Below are 22,288 nucleotides of genomic sequence, written 5' to 3' on the forward strand. Positions count from 1 at the left end.
ATTCTTGCACAGAGAGAACACAATGAGGGGTATAATGAATATATTCCGGGTAATTAGGCAAGACTTCTAAGAGAAGATAACATTTAGCCAAGGTATTTCAAAAATGCATTTGAGATTGAGGGAATTGCATGCACAAGCGTGAAGCACTACATGTGTATCAGTTAGGACACATCTGATGGTCAATGAAAGAAAATCTGAATCAAGTAAGGTTGAACTAAAAGTGAAAGGTATTGGATCATACACATGAACAGCCTGGGATAGACCTGGCTTCTGCGTTGGCTGCATACAGGGTCTCAGATGAGGTAATCAGTATCCAATTTTTTTCTCTCCATCATTCACTTTGCTTCCTCTGTGTTGGCTTTATTCTTAGGGCTATCCCCTGTAGTCTCTAGATGGTTGCCAGGAGATCCAGAGGTTACACAATTCTGGATTTGTGTTTAATAGACAAGCTTGAGGATTTCTTTCTCAAGATTCCTGAAAAAATAAATTTCATCATGAATCACTGGCTCTGATTGGGTAGTGCCCATTCCTGGGACAATCACTATGGCTTAATTGCAAGCACCTACTCTAGAAAAGGGGTAGAACTTAGACTATGGTTTCTGGAAAGGAGAATGAATATTAAAATACCTAGTACAGAGTATTTGGAAGTTTAAGGTACTTGATATTTCTAGAGCATGAAGTGGTTTCACGATGACAAATGATAGGAAATGAGGCTGGAGACATAGGCAGAGAAAGTCTATCCAGGACCCCATACACCATGCTAAAGAACTTAGTCCTTAACCTATAGGTAATATGGAGCCATTGAAAGGTTTAAAGAGGGGCAGAGACATATTTGCTCTTTAAAAGCCTGTCCTGGCATTAGAGAAGGAGGTTTGGAAGGAGTAAATTTGCAGTAAAGGGGACCAGAAAAAGAGACACTGTTCAAATGATGGATTAAACATTCCTGGTTGGTAGAGTCAACTGGATGCAGGAATTGATTGGATGAGTGTTGTTGAAGGAAGTCAGCAGAGGTGTGAACTGCACTGTAGCTCTGTCAGCCACAGGGAACTTCTGTTGTGTTAGAGAAGGCCATGGGACAGAAGTCAGGGAGATGCTCAGGCTAATTGGTAGTATAAGCTACGGTCTTTGTTGTTTCAATTGGTCCTCAGACTGTAATTGCTTTTATAATCTTCCTTTTCCACCACCAATGCTAGATTTTTACAACCCTCAGCCAATACTTAAGCCAACACTTCAGCTGGTCTAAGTTTCTTGCCTTGTCAGGTCGAGGGGGTCTGAGTCTTTGGTTACTTTGCCCTTGTGAAGCTGTAAGCGCTCCAATTGCCAGTTAGCTGTTGTCACCAGGCATGGGAGCATAATGCCCTACGGGTAATGCTCCAAGTTGCAGATATAGTCCACTTCATTCTGTGGCAACGCTAGCTCCACAAGAGAATGTCACTTGAATATTTCCATCCGTAGAGTATCTCTTTTATTTGCCAGTTGGTCCGCTTGCATGCAGAGCCATAGCTTCAGGTTCAACAGAATACTTAAGATGTTTGCTGATGGAAGAATTCCCTGATATTGCCGCCCCTTTCAGAGTTAGAGCCTCTAATCCAACAGAGACCAAGACTGCAGGGAAAGAGCACGAATTCTGCAAGTGCATTATTGGCAGTGATGGTAAGGGGCCAATCCTACACTTACCTCTTGATAATAGTAATCCGTTGCATAGGAGTCTCTATATACCCCTACCTCAGACCATGTCTCCCTCCAAAAAATGTGGCCAACTAAATATATTGATCAAAGCCCAGCCAAACAGCATTTTCTCTCATTATTATCCCTTAGGAAAAATCCTGAGTGGAGCTGCAGTGTAGCGCCAGGATTTTCTGTCTCACATCAACTTATTGAGTTGTGTGTCCTATAGGACCAAGATTTTTCTTCCTCTGTGAGGAGGAAGACTTGGGACAAAATAGTGTGTTGAGGGAAAGTCCCTGGTACAACAGGGATAAGTGATAGAAGGATCATGGCCATATAGTCATATGATTAACTTGTGTCCTCTAGATCTGTTGAGGCCTGAATCAGAGAATACTGTATCCATTATATGATTCATTAGAGCTGTACAGTCAACATCTGGCTTGTGTGCTGGTATCCTTTCTATATAAATATGAATTGCTTTGATCCTCATTAACTGATAGGGATTGAAAAGAATATATTCACCAGATTAATAGCTACATATCACATGCTACCATTTGGTCAACAAGAAGCGTTGATCAGTTCCAGTAAACATACCACATCTCACATAGGCACACAACTGTGGCTTTCATTTCACAAGTTCATAGTAATCAATCAACATTTACAATGATGTTAACTAGACAGCAATATAAGGACCATAATACTTGTGTCCTTTATGTCTTGATTCAAACATTAACATTATATTTTCATGCGGATTGTGGTATTGCTTCTGACTTACTATCTTGACCAGGTAGGGTTGTTTCAAAGTCTTATCCTTGGCCTTTCATAGAATAATGGCTCGTATTGAACAATTCAGGAAACCACATGAGTGTTTCTTAGCAGCTGAGTGTATTTATACACTCAGGAACAGGGAAAATAACAGCATATCAGGTCTATGCACACATTGTGAGATAATTCTCAGTCAGGATTTATCTGGCCTTCAAAGCCCCACTCTAACTAGTGGAGTTGGGCTTGAGGGCATTCCACACTCATGTGTCAGCCTAGAAATGTATCTCATAGTCCTTGAAAGGTCAGAGTGCTCCTCTTTTCCCAGGGTACAGTTTACTGTGGTAAATGGCCATGAGTCTTTTTGGTGGGATGTTTGTTGTATGTGCTCGTTGCAGTAGTATACGTAATACACATATTTTCCTGAAGGAAATCTTCAAGGATTTTTCTTTGAGGAGGACCATTCCTCCCTTCAGTGATTGGCTCTTTGAGAACAAGATCTAATAATACAGTTGGTTGAATAATTGTGATTTTCCACAGTGAAGACTGACATCAGACTTTTGTCTGCCTGCCCTTGATTTTTGTCTGTAGTCAACTGCCCATCTCTCTCATTCCTAGGAACACCATGGTCAAGGTTCTCAGATTACCATTCTGGACTTGATGCCCAGTATGGTAATCAGTTCTACCTTGCCTCTAAATGCTACAATCTTGTCTCTGATTATTTTTGAGTTCTATCATCCCCATTGATACACTGGAAATGAGTTCTACCGTGCATAATTTCCTACTATCTACCCTGGCCTATTAAGAAGAGTTATCACTGAAATTCTCAAATATATAGTGGAATCTCATCAAAAATGTATTCCTTATTTCTTAGTAAAGGGAGTATCTGCAAAACATGGGTAGGATGAGTTTTCTTTCATACTTCCCTGAGCCTTCCAAATCCTTCTCCAATACTCTGCCAAGGCAGTTCCAGTATCCCTACCTTTTTACTATAGGCCAAGGTTGTGACTAAGCTTCATGGAGGCTTCCCAGCTCTGGCTTAGGACTGGATCCAGGTGTTCTTGCTGAGACATTAAATCTTGACTCATGGAAGAGTATACTTCAATGTCAATAAATTTCCCCTATCCAGGTTTATATACTGCCTCCCCATCTTAATCCTTAAAAACTACTCCCACACATATTCTTCCAATTCCTGACAATACATATAAGCCAGCTGTGCATTTTCTGTACAACAAAAAACAAACAAAAAGGCAAAAAAACTATTTCCTTGTAGAGCAAGAACTATAGTTCCCTGCTAAATTAATACCGAGTCATACCTTCATTATTGGTTTGTAAGCTCTAAGGGGAGGTAATCATGGGTTTTGAGGAGGTAGCATCATCCTACTAGGCATTTGCAAGATATTCAGGTAAGGGCGACTCTTCTCCTCTAGGAGGGGGAGGAAGCTGCTTCTCCAATTTGGAGGATCCAGCAGAACTTGGAGTTTCAATCTTCTTAAATGAATCCACCGAATGTCCCCATATCAAGTGTCAGGAGTCTACTGGCTTTGTCTTCAGTTTAGGAAGCTTCTCAATACTGCACGTTCTGTCTTTCCATAAGGTTTAGATATTTGGCCTGACTTTCCGCATAGACTGCCTTCTGATTATAGGAGTTGAAAGTCTTTTTGAACCTTTCTGTGGAAGCTTTCTGATCTTCACAGAGTACACTGAATTGACAGCTGACCTCAGCCTGGTATTTTATTTCTATTCCATATTCTATTTCTTCAAAGATTCAAGGCATTTAAGAAAAGCCATTAACTCCATAACAATAATTACCATTGCTCCATATCATTCAGTGCAATGCCTTTCCTTTCCCCTATACTTAATCACATCCATTAGGAGTGAGAATCCTAGTAATTGAACGCTACAGCATGCTGTCTTATCACCATCCTGTTTACCACCAGTAATTGGGTTATTGGTATCACCTAAATAGAGACAATCCAGCTGTAGAATCTCATTTTGAAAGTCTGCTTTCCAGGACCATTCCTGGTATCCAATGCCTTTGGGTTTCCCCAAAATTAGTATCTGCAATAAGAACTTGGGTACAGGTAGTTTACTTGGGAAATGATCCCACAAACCACGAGTGACCAAGTAAGGAGAGGGAGACAGTGAAGGAGAAAGATCCAGCGTAAGGATACTTCACTGAGGTCAGTGCTCTGGACAACAAGGGGAATTTTGAGAAGAGCAAAGGATGTCTCCACCAATTAGTCTATCTGAAAGACAGGACTCTGGAGCATTTACCTACCAACTCCCTCATTGTGGGTTGCCCTGGTTTAAGTGGGCAAGCCAGCTTCTATGGTATTATAGAAGGCCCTGGGGGTAAAACATGGAAAGACACACAACAGTAGGCACTTGGGCGGGGAGTGTGGCAGCAGAAGCTGAGTTGGAATTGTCCTTAATAACCACAGCTGGCGACAACTGAGATAGGCGGATGGAGATATAAGGACTTAGGAAGGAAGTCTAGGCTAGAGATACAGATGTGAACATTATGTAGAGGTGATATTGAAAACATAAGAAGGAATGAGATCGTCAAAGAAGAGGTGGAGAACACAAGGAACACCTATTTTTAAGAGAATGGGGGAAGAGAATTCAGAGAAGACAGAATTAATCTGACATAGAAGAGAATAAGGAGAACATGGTATCATAGAAAACAGAAGAGAAATTTCTCAAAGGAGAAGGTGGTTCTCATCTTCAAATGCCATAGAGAAATCCAGAAAAATAAGTACTAAGAAACATTCACTGTATTTATCAATAAGTCAGTCATTTTGACCACTGTCTTTGTAAGTTTCAGTAAGGTAGTAAAGACAAAAGGCAGTTGATGGTGGGTTAATAAATCAGATGGGGAGCTTAGAGACACTGAACATGGCAACACGTTTAAGGTGATTCTCTGAGAGGGAAAGTAGATGTCCAATGTTCAAGATTAACAGGAAAGGGAGAGAATCTTAGGTGGCTGTTCATGTTCCAAAGCTATAAATTAGTCAGCCCAAAGATTTCTTTTCTTTCTTAAACTAGTTCCTTTGACTAATTCTTTACCGAGGAGTTGGTTCTTTAGCCATTCACGAGAGTCTCAGCTGCTTTAGGAAATGCCACCTTTTTCTTTATCCCACTACAACTCCCTCTTACACAGGAGAGACTTGGGTTACAACTCAGTTGTGTTCCACTTGAACCAGCAGAATGCGAGTGAGGGCCTGGGTTGTCTAGAGCCTGGAAAGAGGAGGGAAAAGTGATTAAAATAAACACAAAACTTGTTTACATATTCACAGGAAACTTCCCACGACATATTAAAGTGGAAACAAAGAGATCAAATTGAAGAAAGGGATGCAAATGTTGAATTTCTCTTAATCCATGGGGGCCAATTTTCTTAACAGTAAAAAGCCCTGAAATAGAAAATTAGCCAAATGCACTACTGTTTTCCCTGGTTGCCAGCTTTCCAGCATCCGGTCACATTGTTGCGCTGATTTTCCCCCTTATTACAGGCAGGCATAAGCTTGAAATCCCTGCTACAGCAGACGGCATCCGTGCAGATGCCTATCACAGGCAATTGCAGTGTGACTCACATGGTGAGGCTGGGAATCTTGGGAGTTGAACTGAGGACAAAATGGGAGGGATTTTCCTTCCCTAGGCTGGTCTCCAAGAACTCACTCTTTACACGCCCCATTTTTAATGTAAGCTTACTGCCTGGTTAGACCGCCTCATGAAGAAAGATGATGAGGCCTGTAGGGAAAGTGAGTGCTGCTTTCTTGCTCTCTTAACTCACTTTCTTGACTTTGTGCTTTACCTTGCTTTTACCCTTGTGTTTTCTGAAGTTCCCCAACTTCATATGTGAGTTTATGAAAAATGTGAAAATTCTAATACTTAGAATTTATACAGCAATTATTATTGGAGAATCTAAAGAACTGTGTGGATCTGGATCCTTGGAATGCTTGTTAGGAGATGGTGACAGTAAGAACTGTTATTAGGATGAAGAATGATATCTGATGGCATGAAGAGCTGAGTAGGCAGCTTTCCCTTGTCTCCTTATCTCCTCTTCTCCTTGCTGCCTCTCTCTCCTTACTTTTTTTCTTTCCCAACCCTCCTCTTCATTCTTCATGCCACTATGCCTGCCCTGAGAGCTGCTTTCCTCACAGGGTTATTATGAGATTAAATAACACATAGGAAACTGTTTTAAAGTTCATAAAGCCCTATGGGACTGTTTTGTGATCAGAATGACCGCTCTAGTGCTATTTTGGAAGGAAGAGCAAAGACGATATCACTGATGGAAACAAAGCAATAGAAGCGTGAGTATTCTTTCTTTTACTCTGCACTTGAAACAGAAGCAGTCGCAGCAGTGGACTTGTCATATTGTTTCTTAGCTAATTGGTTGATAACATGAGTCCCCCTTTTGTCTCAGTTCTACCTGTGTCAGGCTTTGAGTGTACGTACATAACTCTCCATCCCTACCTCTAGCTCTACGCATTCTCTATCATCTCGACATCATTTGTATCTCTCTGTATCCATCTCTGTGTGTATACTGTATCCACCATAGATGCTTAGGGTGATTAGTCATAAGTTGCATGGGTTCCTCAAACTGTTTATTGATTTGCTGATGCCACAATCATTTGTGGAGTCTGACGGTAACCTTCCCTCTTGGTGTTATCTTCCTTCCCTAACAATTTTTAGCATAATCACAAAAAGATCTGCCTGTGTCCTGTTTCTGGCAGAATGGTCTGGTCTATTTCCTTTAAGCCCAGAACCATTAGAGCATCCCCCCAAAGCTTTCCTCAGTCTTTGAGACCATAGTAGCTACTTTTCATATGTTTTTGAACATCGTGAGCAAGACCTTAGGGCTTCAGTATATGATACAATATACTTCTGGGATATTAGATACTCTCAGATATTAAATATAAAGCCGATCTATTTGATACCTAGTAGGGCTTCTGGAAGATGCTGGAATTACTCACACAAACATCTGGGCCATCTGTGGTAGACTCATCTCTCAGGATTGTGTACAAGTTTGGCACATACTTGTCCCATGAACGCTCTGTCTGCCTATTGTTCTTAGTTCAAAGTCTACCCTGGGCTGAGATGCTTGCTTCTTGCTCCAGGAACATTATCAAGTTATAAAAATAAACATATCTTAATTAAATTAATTAATTAAAGATTTTATTTATTTATTTGAGGGAGAGACAGAGAGAGAGAGAGCACAGGAGGGGTGAGGGGCAGAGGGAGAAGCCACTCTGCTGAGCAGGGAGCCCGATGTGGGGCTTGATCCCGAGACTCTGGAATCATGACCTGGGTCAAAGGCGAATGCTTAACCAACTGAGCCCCCCAGATGCCCGAGTTGGCTAAACCTTTAACTGGGAAGGAAACATAAAACTGAAGTCGACTTTTTTCTGTTCAGTTCTCTTTTATCCGTCCAGGTAGTTCATCTTCCCCAGGCTGGGATTTTTGTTTTCCCTTTCCTACCCCCACAAAACCATAATAACATATCAAAAGTATCACATTTTAAGCGCTCATCTTAGTCGAAGAGTTTGTAGGATGTATAGCGTTCTTTGGGAACCGAGCACTACAAGGAGCCATTCGTGTGGCAATAGGGACAATATCTACAGACTGAAAAAAAAAAAGACCATCTCTGGGGCTTGGCAGTTTTGTGATTGTGTAATAACAAGATTACATCCTTCCAACTACACCCTTCCACCACATAACAAATGTATCTGGAGATGCTTCTAGATGTCATAAGCATAACAAAGAATTTGTTAACTGAAGGCATCACTTTGAATTGCTCCCTAGTACGTGTGCTTCTGGTTCTGTGACTCAACCCGCTACTGAATTTTCTCAGTACAATCAGTGTTTTCTTTGGGATGGAGGCTTTAAGAACCGCTTTGGGACAGAGGAGTTGCTTCTTGTTTGATATTAGAGGTGAAAGAGAAAAAAGAATTTCTCCCTCTCCCCCAATTTGGGCAGGACCATGACACTTCCCATGGAATTCTTTCACTTTGCCCCACTCCATCAGCTCGAGGCTGTATTGTTTAATCACTTCATGCTCAATCTTGTAGAGATTACAATATCCTATTGAAAAAACTGCCCAAAGGCATTTAAAGTTACAAATGCTAGACAATTTTATTAAGCTGGAACCTAACCATGGCACTCTTGGGTATACAGCAGAATTTTGTTCAAGGGTTTTAGTTTCATTGCGGAAGTGATGTTGCATGAAGATTATCAACTTTTATATAATACTCCATTCGTGATTTAATTTTAGTTCAAGACCAGTGGGTGTTCAAAATGAAGCATAGAACTCAAGTCTTTATTTCTAGGAGAGTGGCTGCAGATGCTAATTTAAATTTATGGAGGAAAACAATGGCCCGTAGCAAACTAAGGAGAGCATCTGGGAGGCCATTGGTATTCTGGGAGGACACTACCTAATTAAGCCGTACACCTCCCTCTCCTGGTCTCAAGACCCCGCGGTTGTTGTTTATGACAGATAACTTACCATTTGTTATTGTTTTCATTTTCTTCCCTCAAGTTTTTGGGTTTGTATTTCTGCTAGCAAATTTTGAAAATTATCTAACTCACCGGACAGCTCTCCCCTTAAGGGAAGCATAAGCTTGAATTAAAAATTAACTTTTGCTTTGGAGCCCTGGAAGTGTGGAGATTTTACCCTTTTGTGGAGATATGACAGAAGAAGGTGGCATAATTTTCCCTTTGTGCACTGGCCCAGATTACTCTCAGGGATACACCGAGAATTATCAGGGAAGGAAGGAGGAGTGGCACACATAGGCACTGTGCTATCATTTTAAATCACCAAGGGAACCCTGTTAATAAAGTGGAAACTCAGCTCTTACAGAACTCACCGCACCTGAGGTGCCATTCCTGATCTCTTCTGGTTCTCTCCCCCCGTGGCCTGCCCTTCTACCTACTGCATCAGCACCGGTGTATCCCTCTGAATTTGCCCAACGTTATAATTTAATAGCGGATTGTCCGGGTTTGGGAAGTACCCACTTTTTGATGGGAAGAGTATTGTCTGATTAGAAATAGTCATGGCTCTCAAAGAGCTAAGGTGGAGTGATTGAACTGTTCAAAATTCTGTTTTGTGCAGAGGTCAGGAATGATGGAGATAGCATGGTCAGTGGAGGAATATGCTACCAGCTTTCCCCAGAAGCTCCTCTGGTGGAAGGAAGGTAATGTAAGCAAGGACTTCCACAGCCTTCTGCTGTCACAGACTAGTTGTACTATAGTCAAGTCTTTCCTTACTTTTGCAATCTAATATTTTTCCTTCCCCTTCCTCTGCTCAAGCATAGGTTTCCTATTGATGAAACAATGCAGAATGATACATTAAGAAACCAACAGTGACTATTCTGCCTCGTAAAGGTCTGGGTTAAGACCTATGATCTGTTAAGGTTTAATGACTGGCTTTCTGGGTAAGTAGTCCTGATTTGTAGTATCTGCTGATTTCCATGGTATAGATACTCCCCCTGTCTGATTTCAAGGTACCAATGTGAGGTCACCGAATTCAGAGCTGGGAAGAGATGTACATAATTAGCTTTTGCAAGCTGGTACTAGCTGGCATTGGCACACTACTGCAAAAATATTAAGTGCTTAGAACACATGGCTTGAAACAGAGTAAATGCTAAATTAATGTGTCTTTTTATAAAACATTATCAGTTACTATTATGATTATTATTGCCTTCTGCTTCTCTTTTCCTCTTCTTTTATCAAGGTATGTATATATCCAGTGATGTGCTGGAAAACTCTAAAAATATTTTTTGATTTGTATCATTTGCCAACTTCCTTTTTTTGCTGTTGTTGTTGAAGTATAGTGGACATACACTGTTACCTTAGTTTCAGGTGTCCAGCAGAGTGATTTGACAACTCCAGACAATATGCTGTACTCACCAGGGAAGTAGCTATCACCTGTCACCATACAATGCTATTATAATACCATTCCTACGCTGTACCTTTCATCCCTATGACTTATCCATTCCATAATTGGAAGTCTGTACCTTCTACTCCCTTTCACCCATTTTACCCATCCCCTCACCCCTTTACCTCCAACCTCTGGCAATCACCAGTTTGTCTGCTATATTTGTGGGTCTCCTGCTTTTTTTTTTTTTATTTTTTAGATTCCACATATAAGTGAAATAATATGTTATTTTTCTTTCTCTGACAAATTTCATTTAGCATAATACCCTCTGGGTCAATCCATGTTGTTGCAAATGGCAAGATCTCACCCCTTTTTTATGGTTGAGTAATATTCCACTATATAAATGATATATAATGTATATACATATATATGTACATATAATTATATATGTACATATAAATATCACATCTTTATCCATTCATTCATTGATGTTTGCATAGGTTGCTTCCATATCTTGCTATTGTAAATAATGCTGCAATAAACATAGGGATGCATATATCTTTTTGAATGAGTGCTTTAATTTTCTTCAGCTAAATACCCAGAAGTGGAATTACTGGGTCATATGCTATACCTATTTTTAATGTTTTGAGGAACCTCCATACTGTTTTCCACAGTGGCTTCTCTAGTTTGCATTCCTATCAACAATGCATGAGAGTTCCTTCTCCACATCCTCACCAACACTTGTCATTTCTTATCTTTTGACACTAGCCATTCTGACTGTCGTGAGGTGATATATTGTTGTGGTTTTGATTTTCATTTCTCTGATGATTAGTGATGTTATGCATCTTTTTATGTGTCTGTTTGTCATCTGTATTTTTCTTTGGAAAAATGTCTATTCAGATCCTCTGTCCACTTTTTAATCAGATTGCTATTGAGTTGTATGTGTTCTTTATGTATTTTGGATATTAACCCCTTATCAGGTATGTCATTTGCAAATATCATCTCCCATTCAGTAGGTTGCCTTTTTATTTTATTGATGGCTTTTTTTCACTGTGGAAAAGGTGTTTAGTTTGATGTAGTCCCAATTGTTCACTTTTGCTTTTGTTTCCCTTGACTGAGGAGACAGATGCAGAAAAATATTGCTTACACTGATATTTAAGAGATTACTGCCTATGTTTTCTTCTGGGGTTTTATGGTTGCAATCCCTATTAAAATAACAATAATATTTTTTTATAGAACTAGAGAAAATAATCCTAAATTTTTTATGGAACCACAAAGACCCTGAATGCCAAAGCAATCTTGAGAAACAAGAAAAAAGCTAAAGGATCACAAGCCCAGATTTTAAATTATACTACAAAGCTATAGTAATCAAAACAGTATGGTACTGGAACAAAAAAAGAGCCACAAAAATTAATGGAACAGGATAGAGAGACCAGAAGTAAAGCCGCACTTATATGATCAATCAATCTATGACAAAGGAGGCAGGGATATCCAGTGGGGAAAGGATAGCCTTCAATAAATGGTGCTACGAAAACTGGGCAGCTAAATGCAAAAGAATGAAACTGGAAACTGGACCACTTTCCCGCACCATATGCAAAACAAAAACAAATGCAAACAGACAAACAAACACCTCGAAGTGGATTAAAGACTTAAATGTAAGACCTGAGACCACATAGTGTAAGAGTTGATTTCCAGGGATGTCTGTATCATCCTCAGGATTTTGCTCACAAACATTGAAAGGATAGGTTGTAATCTTTAAATTGTTTAACTTTTCTCTTCTAATAACCTATGAATAAGTGTTTTCTATTTATTTTCCACAATTCTTTCTTCTTTTCCTATTTGAATAATTTTAACTCTCAATTTACAAAAAAAAAAACAATTTAGAATCAAATCTTATAACACACAGCTCATCCGACATTTCCTGGAAAGCATTATAAATTTAGATCTTGGACTTCAAGCTTATATATTTAGAAACTGAATCATCACTTTGGCTCTTAATAGTTACTAGCCTTGTTATTTTGGACCAATCCCAAATCAAGGCTAATAAGAAATATCTCAAAGGATAACTCTGAGCTATGTGAAAGGATGTTACAAAATGTGCGTATTTAAACATATGGCATGTTCTTATTGTCTCAAGAATCAATACTGTGGCTAATTCCATATTCGCTTGTGTAAGGAGGCAGTGGTTCTGGATGGTATGGATTTTTAGTGTCACAGAATTTGAACAAAAGAACGGATCATTAAGATTAAGAGAGTTTGGAAAGAAGCTAGGACTAGAGACAATAGTTTGGATAGATAGGGAAGAATGGAGATGGTGTCCTAGGTAGAAGTATATAAATAAAGTAACGAAAGAAGAAATAAGGGGCGCCTGGGTGGCGCAGTCTGTTGAGCGTCTGACTCTTGGTTTCGGCTCAGGTCATTGTCTCAGGGTCCTGAGATTGAGCTCTGCTGAGTGTGGAGCCTGCTTCAAAGAGTCTCTCTCTCCCTCTGCCCCTCCCCACCAATAAATAAATAAATCTTTTTTAAAAATAGAAACAAAATCAGTAGTATTCAAGGGGAACATTCATTTAACACACACTCTCTGGTTGCCATATGCCAGACACCATGCTTGGTTCCAGAGCACAAGAATAAGCATGAGACAGAATTCCTATGTTCCTAGAATCTGAAGTCCGTTAAAAGAAAATGCACTAGATTGAAGAACATGGTTTGGGAAAAGTGCGAATTAAATTTTATCGGGTAAATTGAGGTAATTGGGTGGAAGACTGTAGGGTTTGTAGTTGTCAGATATGTAATTAGAAGTCATTATAGATTTGTTAGTAGGTGACTGAATAAAAATGGTATTTTGCAATGATCAGTATATGTGATAATTTAAATCAATTGTACATGAAGAAGTTAAGGAATCAGAGGTTTAGAAAAGAGGTTGGCAAGTTTTCTGACCTTTCTGTATTTTCTCAACAGTTGGGTAGTAAATATTTTTAACTTCGCAGGTCACATGGTCTCTGTTGCAACCATTCTGTTCTGTCGTTGTAGCGTGAAAGCAGCAGCCAGAGACGTACAAAAGGGTACAAGCATGGCTATGTTCCAGTAAAACTGGTGGTGGTGGGTTTGGCCCACTGGCTGCAGTTATTGGACCCTGAGTTTGGAGTGTTGAGATAGGAGAAGAGTCATTGTCTAGAGGAGAGGATTATAACTTAAGTTTTGGATATGCTAGGTTTAGGCGATAAAAGGGAAATCTAGGTGGAAATATGGAAATTTAGGATTGGATTTAGGGTGAGAGGTTAAGTTTGCATTCAGATTTTTTTTTTAATTTTTTTTATTCAACAGAGATAGAGACAGCCAGGGAGAGAGGGAACACAAGCAGGGGGAGTGGGAGAGGAAGAAGCAGGCTCATAGCGGAGGAGCCTGATGTGGGGCTCGATCCCATAACGCCGGGATCACGCCCTGAGCTGAAGGCAGACGCTTAACCGCTGTGCCACCCAGGCGCCCCTGCATTCAGATTTTAGTTATTCACTGTAGATGTGAAAGAAAGAAAGAAAGTAGAGGTGAGTTTCTGGTCAAATGAGGAACAGAAAAACCAGGAGCAATCTATTCTAAGAACATATTAAAGAGGTGGCGAAGGAACTGAGGAGACAAATAGGGGACAATGCAGACATTGGGAACAGCATGTGGCCAGGGTCCTAAACCATGGCTAGGATGGAGGTGCTGCTTCTGGATCTCAGGACGGAGTGAGGAGCGCTGTTGCAATAATGGCGTCTAGTGAACACTTCCTTGTGTCCAGGCTATTTGCAATGGTATATTGCTATTTTTTTCACCAAGAAGCAAAGTCTATTTTTCCATCCCTTTGAGTAAGGACTGGGCCTTGTGACTTGCCTTGACCAATGGAATGTGGTAGATGGAACATTGTGTGAATTCTGAAAACTCTAGGCCGTAAGAGGTCTTGTAGTTCCAGTCTTGCCCTCTTGAAACCTTCCGACCACGATGCTGTGAAGAAGCCCAGTCTAGTCTACTGACAGATGAGAAGTCCCATGGAGGAGAATCCAGCTAACAGCCAAAACTCATTGGCAGATGTGTAAATGAAGCCATTCTGAAGCACCCAGCTGCAGTCAAGACATCAGAGATTGTATCCAAGGCAGGGAGAGGGAGGGAGAGCAATACCCTGGCTGCTCTTGTCCTTCATGCTAACATTCGCAGTGCTTCCTTACTGCCTTCAGTGACCCCACGTGATCTAACTGAACGAAACAAGCTGAGAAGGGACCCAGGGAACTGCAGCCTACAACAAGAAGTAGGGCTGGGGAACCAAGCCCAGGATCAGCACAGGGTAAGCAAGAGGGAGAACAGCAGAGGGTTAGTTCTGTCGTGTCCGTGGAGAAGGGAGAGGAACTCGTAGCGAAGCAGAGATGGAACAGCCAGACAGGCTGGAGAAGCAGTGATACGATGCTGGCCTGAAGTAGGAAATGAGAAAATTATAAGGAAGGAGGAGAAGTCTGATAAATGCTGGAAAATAATGCAGAGACTTCAAAGAGGGTGACTGGCAAAAGAGACAAATTTATTTGCTGATGTGCCATAATTAGTGACCCATGAGTGGCCTGTAAATGTTCATTTTTCCTTCCCACACTGTGATTTGAAAATCCTCAAAGGTTTGTGAAAGTGTCATAGGGGAGTCATCATTAAATATAGTAATAACATCTGTTTTGGTTTCTGGCATGTTTGAAAAATTCTTTATTTACTTGGTAAGTTTAGAAAAGATTTTCAAATGTAATACATCTCTATTAAAAAATAGAGATGTATAAACAATTAAGCTGATCTCTGATTTCTGTTTTAAAAAATCTCTAAATGATGTGATTATTTTTTCTTCCAGAACTGAATACTTTGAGGGTCTTGTAGGGTGTATTGAGTGACCATGCATATCAATCATCAGGCACAAAAGGATTATATTTGTGCTTAGGTCGCCCAGTTGGATACCTGTAGCTGTTGTGTTGATTTTGATTACTATAAAGTTAAATATTCTTTTTATTCTTAAATACCTTTTAAATTTACTTTATACCCAGGATGGGACTCTTGATAAAGACAAAAACCAAAATGAACACTGAAGTTAAATATAAGTTAATTAAGGGTGTAAAAATGACAGTAATTCTCCAATTTGCTCCAAGATGTCCTGTACAAGATTCAATCAATTTAATCACATTTTTTATATAGCACACTGAAATCTCTAGCACTTCCAAAACCACTATAAAAAGAAAAAAAATGTGCAGAGACAAATATACCCGATTTAACTTTTTTACTTATTGCAAATCAAGATAACCCATATCTGTAAGGCAACATGTTACAGAAGTGCTGCCTTAGATATCTTTCTTGTTATTGAAAAACAAAAGGTATATATTGTATCATTCCATTTACATAAAATTGTGAAAAGTCAAATCTAAACTATAATAATAGAAAACAGATCAGTGGCTTTCTAGGACCAGGAATAGGTATGGATAAAGGCAAAGGAACAGGACAGAACTTTTTGGGATGATGGAAATGTTCTGTATCTTAGGTGTGCACGTAGTTACACTGTCAAATGCAATGAACTACACATTTACAATGGGTGCATGATACTGAGTGTAAATTAGATCACAACATAGCAGATTAAAAAACCAATATTTAAATTTCATGAAAATAACTTAATTTGTTTTAAATATTCAATTAGATAACTCCAAATAGAAGGTCACAAAAGCAGATTTTTATCTGTAAGGGCCAGGACTGGGGTAGGGCAAGTGAGGCATCCAGGGCACAAAATTTAAGGAGACACTCACTGCCAGATTTCTTCAAGGGTCAACCCTGCACTTGCACGTCCCTACATTTTCCCTCAAATTTTGCATGCTGGGTGCCTCACTTACCTCATTGTTTTTGATGACTTAATAGAAGTTGAAATTTCATTACATCTTTTAACATACATTTGGTACATGAACCAAGAGGCGTCTTGGTGGCTCGCTCAGTCTGTTAAGCGTCTGCCTTCAGCTCAGGTCATGATCTCAGGGTCCTGGGATCGAGCCCCACATCAGGGAGCCTGTTTTTCCCTCTCCTTCTGTCACTCCCCCCAGCTCTCCATCAAATAAATAAATAAAATCTTATAATAAAAAAAAGTTTGGTACCTGAACCAAATGTTATGAAATATGCTGCCATTACATTTTATTTGTCTCAAAAGAAAAATTAAAAAAAAAATCCTCGTGTGATTTGTTGGGCTTCTTGAGTGTGAGGATTTCTGACTTTCACTCTGGAAAAGTGTCAGCCATTCTTTCCTGGAATAATGCACTTTTCCTTCATTTTCTCCTTCTGAAACACTGACTGGATATATGTTAGAGCTTCCCTGTTCTTCCTGTTCTGTCACCTCTTGCTCATATGCTCTATCCCTTTGTCTCATTGTTCTTCATTTTGGATAAAACTCAAGTTCTCCCTTCAGTTGTTATCCTGTGGCTTATCCTGTCCACTGAGTCTCTAATTTTAATAATTATTATTTGTTTATTTCTTCAAGTTCTATTTGTTTATCAGATCTGCCTGGTAATTTTGACATCCTCTTATACTTTTTAAAAAAACGTTCAGACATTCTTTACATTTTAAACGCAAATATTAAATATCACCAAAACGGCAGAAATTCAGTTTTACTCACCGATATGCTAAATAGTTTAGCACAAAGTAGGAAATCTATGAATATTTGTTTTAAAATTCATTATTTGCCATCTTTGCAGGTCAGTTGCTGTTCACTGTTTCTGCTGACTCTTGCTAATGACAGCCTAATTCCTTCGATGTTTTGTGTGTGTGTGTGTTTTTCTGAGCTCATGTTTCTTGGAATTTTATTTGGAAAAACTTTGTGTCCTGGGTTTAAGGTGCTTTCCTTTGGAAAGTTTCTGTATTTGCTCTTTCCAGATGCCTGGAAGACACTTACCACAGGCCGCCACACGAAACGCTCAGTTTGAGATACTCACGGTTTGCACAGGCAGAGTACGTGAACCCCCAATCTACATGAAGACTAGCTTATGATTAAGAACTCTCGCAGGAGAACTGTTGTTTTCTTCCTGCAGGACAAAGGCAGGGTTTCTTACCATTTCTCCTGAAGATAGAAATGGAGGCTTCAGAGGAGTAAGTTCACACAGCTTGAAGAGGGCTTAGGATGACTACGTATATTTGTAGGACTTTGGAGCCCATGCTGTCTCTTTATAACAAATATCTTCAAATGACTTGTGTTGTTGTATGAACCGGACTTATATCTGCTCTTGAGTGCAGGTTAGATCACGAGGGAAGCCAGTCACAGCTACCTGCTAGAATGGCATTAGAAATGGGATTGGGATAGAAGTCTGTGGAAGATTCTTGGTTCTTCGTGGCCAGTGCCTCTGTCAGTTCACCATAAAGGGTCAGATGGTAGCCTGGTTTTGCTGTTTGACAGCAGAGCAGGCAGTCAGGTAGGGAGCAGGGCGTAGATCAGGGAAAGCAGGACAAATTGGAAAGTTTTTTGTCTGTCCCTCTCTGCCTTGAGCAACCATGATCTTCTGAGCATAATGGCTACTGCTTTATTTCACCTCCCAAATCTCCTGTGCCCACCACTAGCCCAGGGCTGTGAAGGGAAGGGGATTCTGGGAAATGTAGTTCCAGCTTATCTAAGTGGATGCAGCATACGACCACCAAAGAAGGGGAAAAGATTGGCTACCGACATGTGCTAGTTACTTCTTTCTCCTGTCTCTGCCTAGAGGAACCATAGCGCTCACAGACTTTTCATAGCGGCCACCAGTGGCCTTACCTTCTCACCACACAGCTTATCACCCTGAGGGCAAGTGTGGGAAGCTGCATATCTCTTGCATCTACTGGTAAAAGTGTATTTATTTTCTTGGGGTTTTAGTTTTAGAAACAAAAATATTTCTATCCATAATTCCTACAACTTTTTTACTGTTTAAAAATCTTAAGTTCCTATAACAATGGAAAGCTGTGAATTTTGAAGCAGAGATATGGTAATGGATGCTTGCCATTGAATGGCAACTTCTCTTCTCGTAAGGCTGTAAAACATGTGGGCAACTGCTCCTGTGAGGGGGAAACATGACCTTAGCAAGTTAACATGACTCCCGTGTTCTATGCGCAGAGGTCATTTGAAACCCTGCAAGCTCTTCGAAACATAGGGTCCTCCATCAGCCTATGGTTTGCTTTTGAAAAAGGCTCTTGGAAAGATGCCACTTTAATTTAAAGCCTGCAGAGTTTCTTTCACAGAATGTGTATTAATGCGTCTAAAGTCAACTTCAGTCAGAATAGATTTTCCTCCTTTTTATATGGGATTATAGGGCCCGTATGTCTCTTTTCCTACAGTTCAGAGAATAAGAACATAGTCTGAGCTGCACCATCTACCAATTTTCAGCACTTCTGGGCAAGTTTCACTACTTTCAATAATAATAATAATAGTCATTATTATATTTGATAATATTAGGATTGTTATAGAACTGTTACTATTGCCATTATCATTCCTTTTCTTTTTTCCTTCTTGATGCTCTTAAAATGTTTTACCATTTGCAAAGCTTTCACAAACATGTCCCCATTTCCTGCTTACAAGAGCGCTGGAAGGGAACATTTCACTATTTCCACTTTATAGATGGGGAAACGGAAGCTTGGAGACATGAAATGATTTGCCTGGGCTCTTACCGTCAAGGTCAGAGCTGGGCTCAACTCAGGCTATTGTTCTACTCCCTCCTTTTTCTTTTTATCATTCTTTCTATTTTTAACAAGGCTGATCATTCCTATTTCTAACATTTGGTCCCTTATACAATGTGAGCCTTTTTTTGCAGTAGGAATTATGGACAAATCACCAATTTCCTCAATATTACCTGCTTGAACAGTGAACATATGCGACAGTAACTTCCTGGACAAACTGATGAATTTGTACCATTTGTTCGTCCTCCCTTAAAAGTGATGTTTTGGGATTAATCTTCCAGGTAAATTACATATTCTCAAGGAACTGATTAAATATGGGAACATTCTGACTCCTCAAAATGGCCAGCCCGCAGAAATGGGTAGGGGATATTTCCTTTTGCCCACACAGAACAGAATAAAAAATGATTCGTCATGCACTGATAATTACAGTACAAAAGAAATGTGACTATTTTTAAAGCACCATTTTTCTTTCTAAGATGCAAAGCTTCCCAACCTCTTCTATAAAAATCCATTCACCTGATATTAAAAGCGCCGTTCCCTGCACCAAACCTCAATCTCTGACCTGAAACATAATGGCAAGTTCCAAGAAAATGATGCAGCCGCTGCCACAGTCGAAGCCTTTGTTGTTTGCACTTATCCTCGCACACAGACATCTCTGAATAGAGAGGCAGGTGCTGTTTGATAAAAAAAAAAAGAACAAGAAAAAAAGAAAAGAAAAAAAAATACGTCTTCCCCCACAGTAAATGTGAACTGCAGTCAGAGCACATTTACATTTTTTTATTTTCTGAAGCAAATGTTAGATGAGTTTGGAATCTTGCAATATCCCCCTGCAGTTGAGGGCCCACCTCCCTTCCACGTTGGCCAATTCCACTATTTTAAAGCTGCGTGTAGTTGTTAATTCATACAAGTTGCTCAGAGGCCGGCATCCCAGTAGATGAAAAGACAATGGCAAAGAGAAAAATCATTGTGTATTTCAACCGAAACCCTGGATTTAGAATTAAAGACTATGCTTGCATAGTCCCATTTCTTATGATTTAGAAAGGTTCTTTGGAGTTGCTCTTTGCAGACACAGCAAATTCATTGACGGGATTAAAAAAATTTGGAGGGGGGGGTTTGAGATGAAAGTGTTACTGTCTGCATATCAATGCCAGCTACAAATCAGCACAAACAATTGTTCCGTCATTAGCAAAAGCCTGTGAACAGGAGCAGTCCTAATATTAAGCCTTCTGGCGCTCTCGTTGGATTTGTTTGACTTGATTGCATCCCGTTACATTTACAATCTGTTTTGTGTTATCGGCACATAGACTGACAGACTTTTAAATTCACATTTAGAAAATTTGAGAGCAGTTTTCAAAACACAAACACTCCCCGAAAGAGTAATTTATCAGCAGCATTGACTTACACTGCCAATAAATAATATTTAGCCACTGGAAACAAATAACCTGATCCAATTAAAGAGGAATCCCAGAAGCTGAGAGACCTAGATACTGCTAAGGGTTTTCTTGGTTTTACTTTGTGCATGTGGAGCTAGCTTTCTATACTACAGTTCTTTTTAGTAACTAGGCCATTGTATGTGCTCCTGCCTTTACTCGCATAAATAAAGTAGACAAGAATTAATATTTTCCAGGGCTTTGGTCCTCTGCGATGAAAGGTGCTGTGGAAATGCGAAGACCTATTAAAACCGTGAGTTCTGAATGTTGTTATCCTTCGGCTCAGACACGTGAAGCAGCTAGTTGCATGCATAGTGAAAGTAATAATTATAAATTCCTATTTAATGAGTGTTTATCATGTGCTGGCCATGTACTAAGTGCTTTACATTTGCTCTTCCTTTTCATTCTCACGGCAACACTATTATTATCTCTGTTTTACACACAAGGAAACTGTGGTTAGAGAGGCTTAGCAACTTGTCCAAGGTCACACAGCTCCACGTCACAGACAGGATTCAGATTCAGATCGCTCCGTTTCTAAAGTCTGTGCTCTTTGCCACGAGTTGAACTCTGAAAGCCATTGCCAAGGCCCTATTTTCTGAAGTTATTTTTCATAACCTGCTCCCCACATCGCAGGAGATTGTTACTTTCATGCCTCTGACTGGTCATCTCTCCACAGAGTGGAGAAAGTTAGGGGATGAATTCCAGGGATGGGAAGCCTATTGATTCCCGTGACCCACATACATCTTTTTTGCCAAGAAGAAAGCTAAATGACTTTGGGTTCTCAATAAATAGAAGAATTTTAAGGCTCTTGAGAAGGCCCTTCCGTTAAGATGTGGGTCCCACAGGACAAAAAGAGGACGTGTTTTCCTAATATCCTAATATGTTCTATCAGAGTAATGGGAGAAATAGCCGAAAAATGAACTGAGTTCTTTGAGATTTCCTTTTTGGCTCAACATAGGTAAATTAAGTAGATACATTATTCAGGCCTTATGCTAGTTGGTTAGGGATGAAATGAATTAGACATGATAGCTGTCCTCAAGGAGTTTATAATTTAAGCGAGAGAAATAGATCTAGAAACAACTAACTACTTTAAACAGTGTGTTAACTGGAGTAGGGACAGAAACCAGTATAGATTTCTAAATATATAACATAGGAAAATATCCTTTTTTTTTTTTTTTAAGATTTTATTTATTTATTTGACAGAGACAGAGACAGCCAGTGAGAGAGGGAACACAAGCAGGGGGAGTGGGAGAGGAAGAAGCAGGCTCACAGCAGAGGAGCCTGATGTGGGACTCGATCCCATAACGCCGGGACCACGCCCTGAGCGGAAGGCAGACGCTTAACCGCTGTGTCACCCAGGCGCCCCAGGAAAATATCCTTTTTGATCTTGGAAATAAAATTATTTCGGCTCAAGCTTTTCTGTAAATCTTACATAAGGTCTGTTTTGCAGATAAATTATTTTAGTGAAATATACAAGGCTCTGGAGTCTATTATTGATCATTTCTGATAATTAACTGAGTTACTAGAGACAAGTTACTTAACTTCTGTAAGCCTCAATTTTCACTTAGAAAGTGGACAGTAATTCCTATTCCAGAGTGTTGTTATAAGGATGAAATAAGAAAATCACCTGCGAAGTGACTGAAGTGGGACCAGGCATGAATCAGCACTTAATATACGTTACAAGCCAGTAGGACGTTTTTCTTCTTCCTGATTAAACAATGGGAGAAGTGCATTTCAGTTAGTAATAATGATTATAAAACAGAATACCTTTTAAGGTAATGTCTGTAAGAGATAAGTGCATCCTGTTTTCTTTCTGGTGCTATTTAAAATATAAAGTGCTTAACAAAGCTTTTAATAAGGAATAGGGGTCGTGAAAGCAGAG

General features: G+C 39.8%; 2 long non-coding RNA genes across 3 annotated transcripts in view; one reads left to right on the top strand and one right to left on the bottom strand.

Annotated features, from left to right (window-relative positions):
* The window catches only part of LOC105240896, a 68,120-nt gene that overhangs the window by 40,067 nt on the left and 5,765 nt on the right, over positions 1-22,288 (top strand). For both annotated transcript variants that reach the window (XR_004628762.1, XR_004628761.1), the window contains exons 3-4: positions 19,111-19,257; positions 20,604-20,659. This is a non-coding gene — a long non-coding RNA (uncharacterized LOC105240896). The remainder of the gene's footprint in view (positions 1-19,110; positions 19,258-20,603; positions 20,660-22,288) is intronic.
* On the bottom strand, positions 331-22,216 carry LOC117804395. Its single transcript, XR_004628769.1, has 4 exons — positions 22,034-22,216; positions 17,389-17,604; positions 5,500-5,670; positions 331-474 (listed from the first exon to the last, which is right to left on the bottom strand). It is a non-coding gene; the product is annotated as an uncharacterized LOC117804395 (long non-coding RNA).

Source organism: Ailuropoda melanoleuca, chromosome 11 (genome assembly GCF_002007445.2).
Source record: "Ailuropoda melanoleuca isolate Jingjing chromosome 11, ASM200744v2, whole genome shotgun sequence".
NCBI lineage: Eukaryota > Metazoa > Chordata > Mammalia > Carnivora > Ursidae > Ailuropoda > Ailuropoda melanoleuca.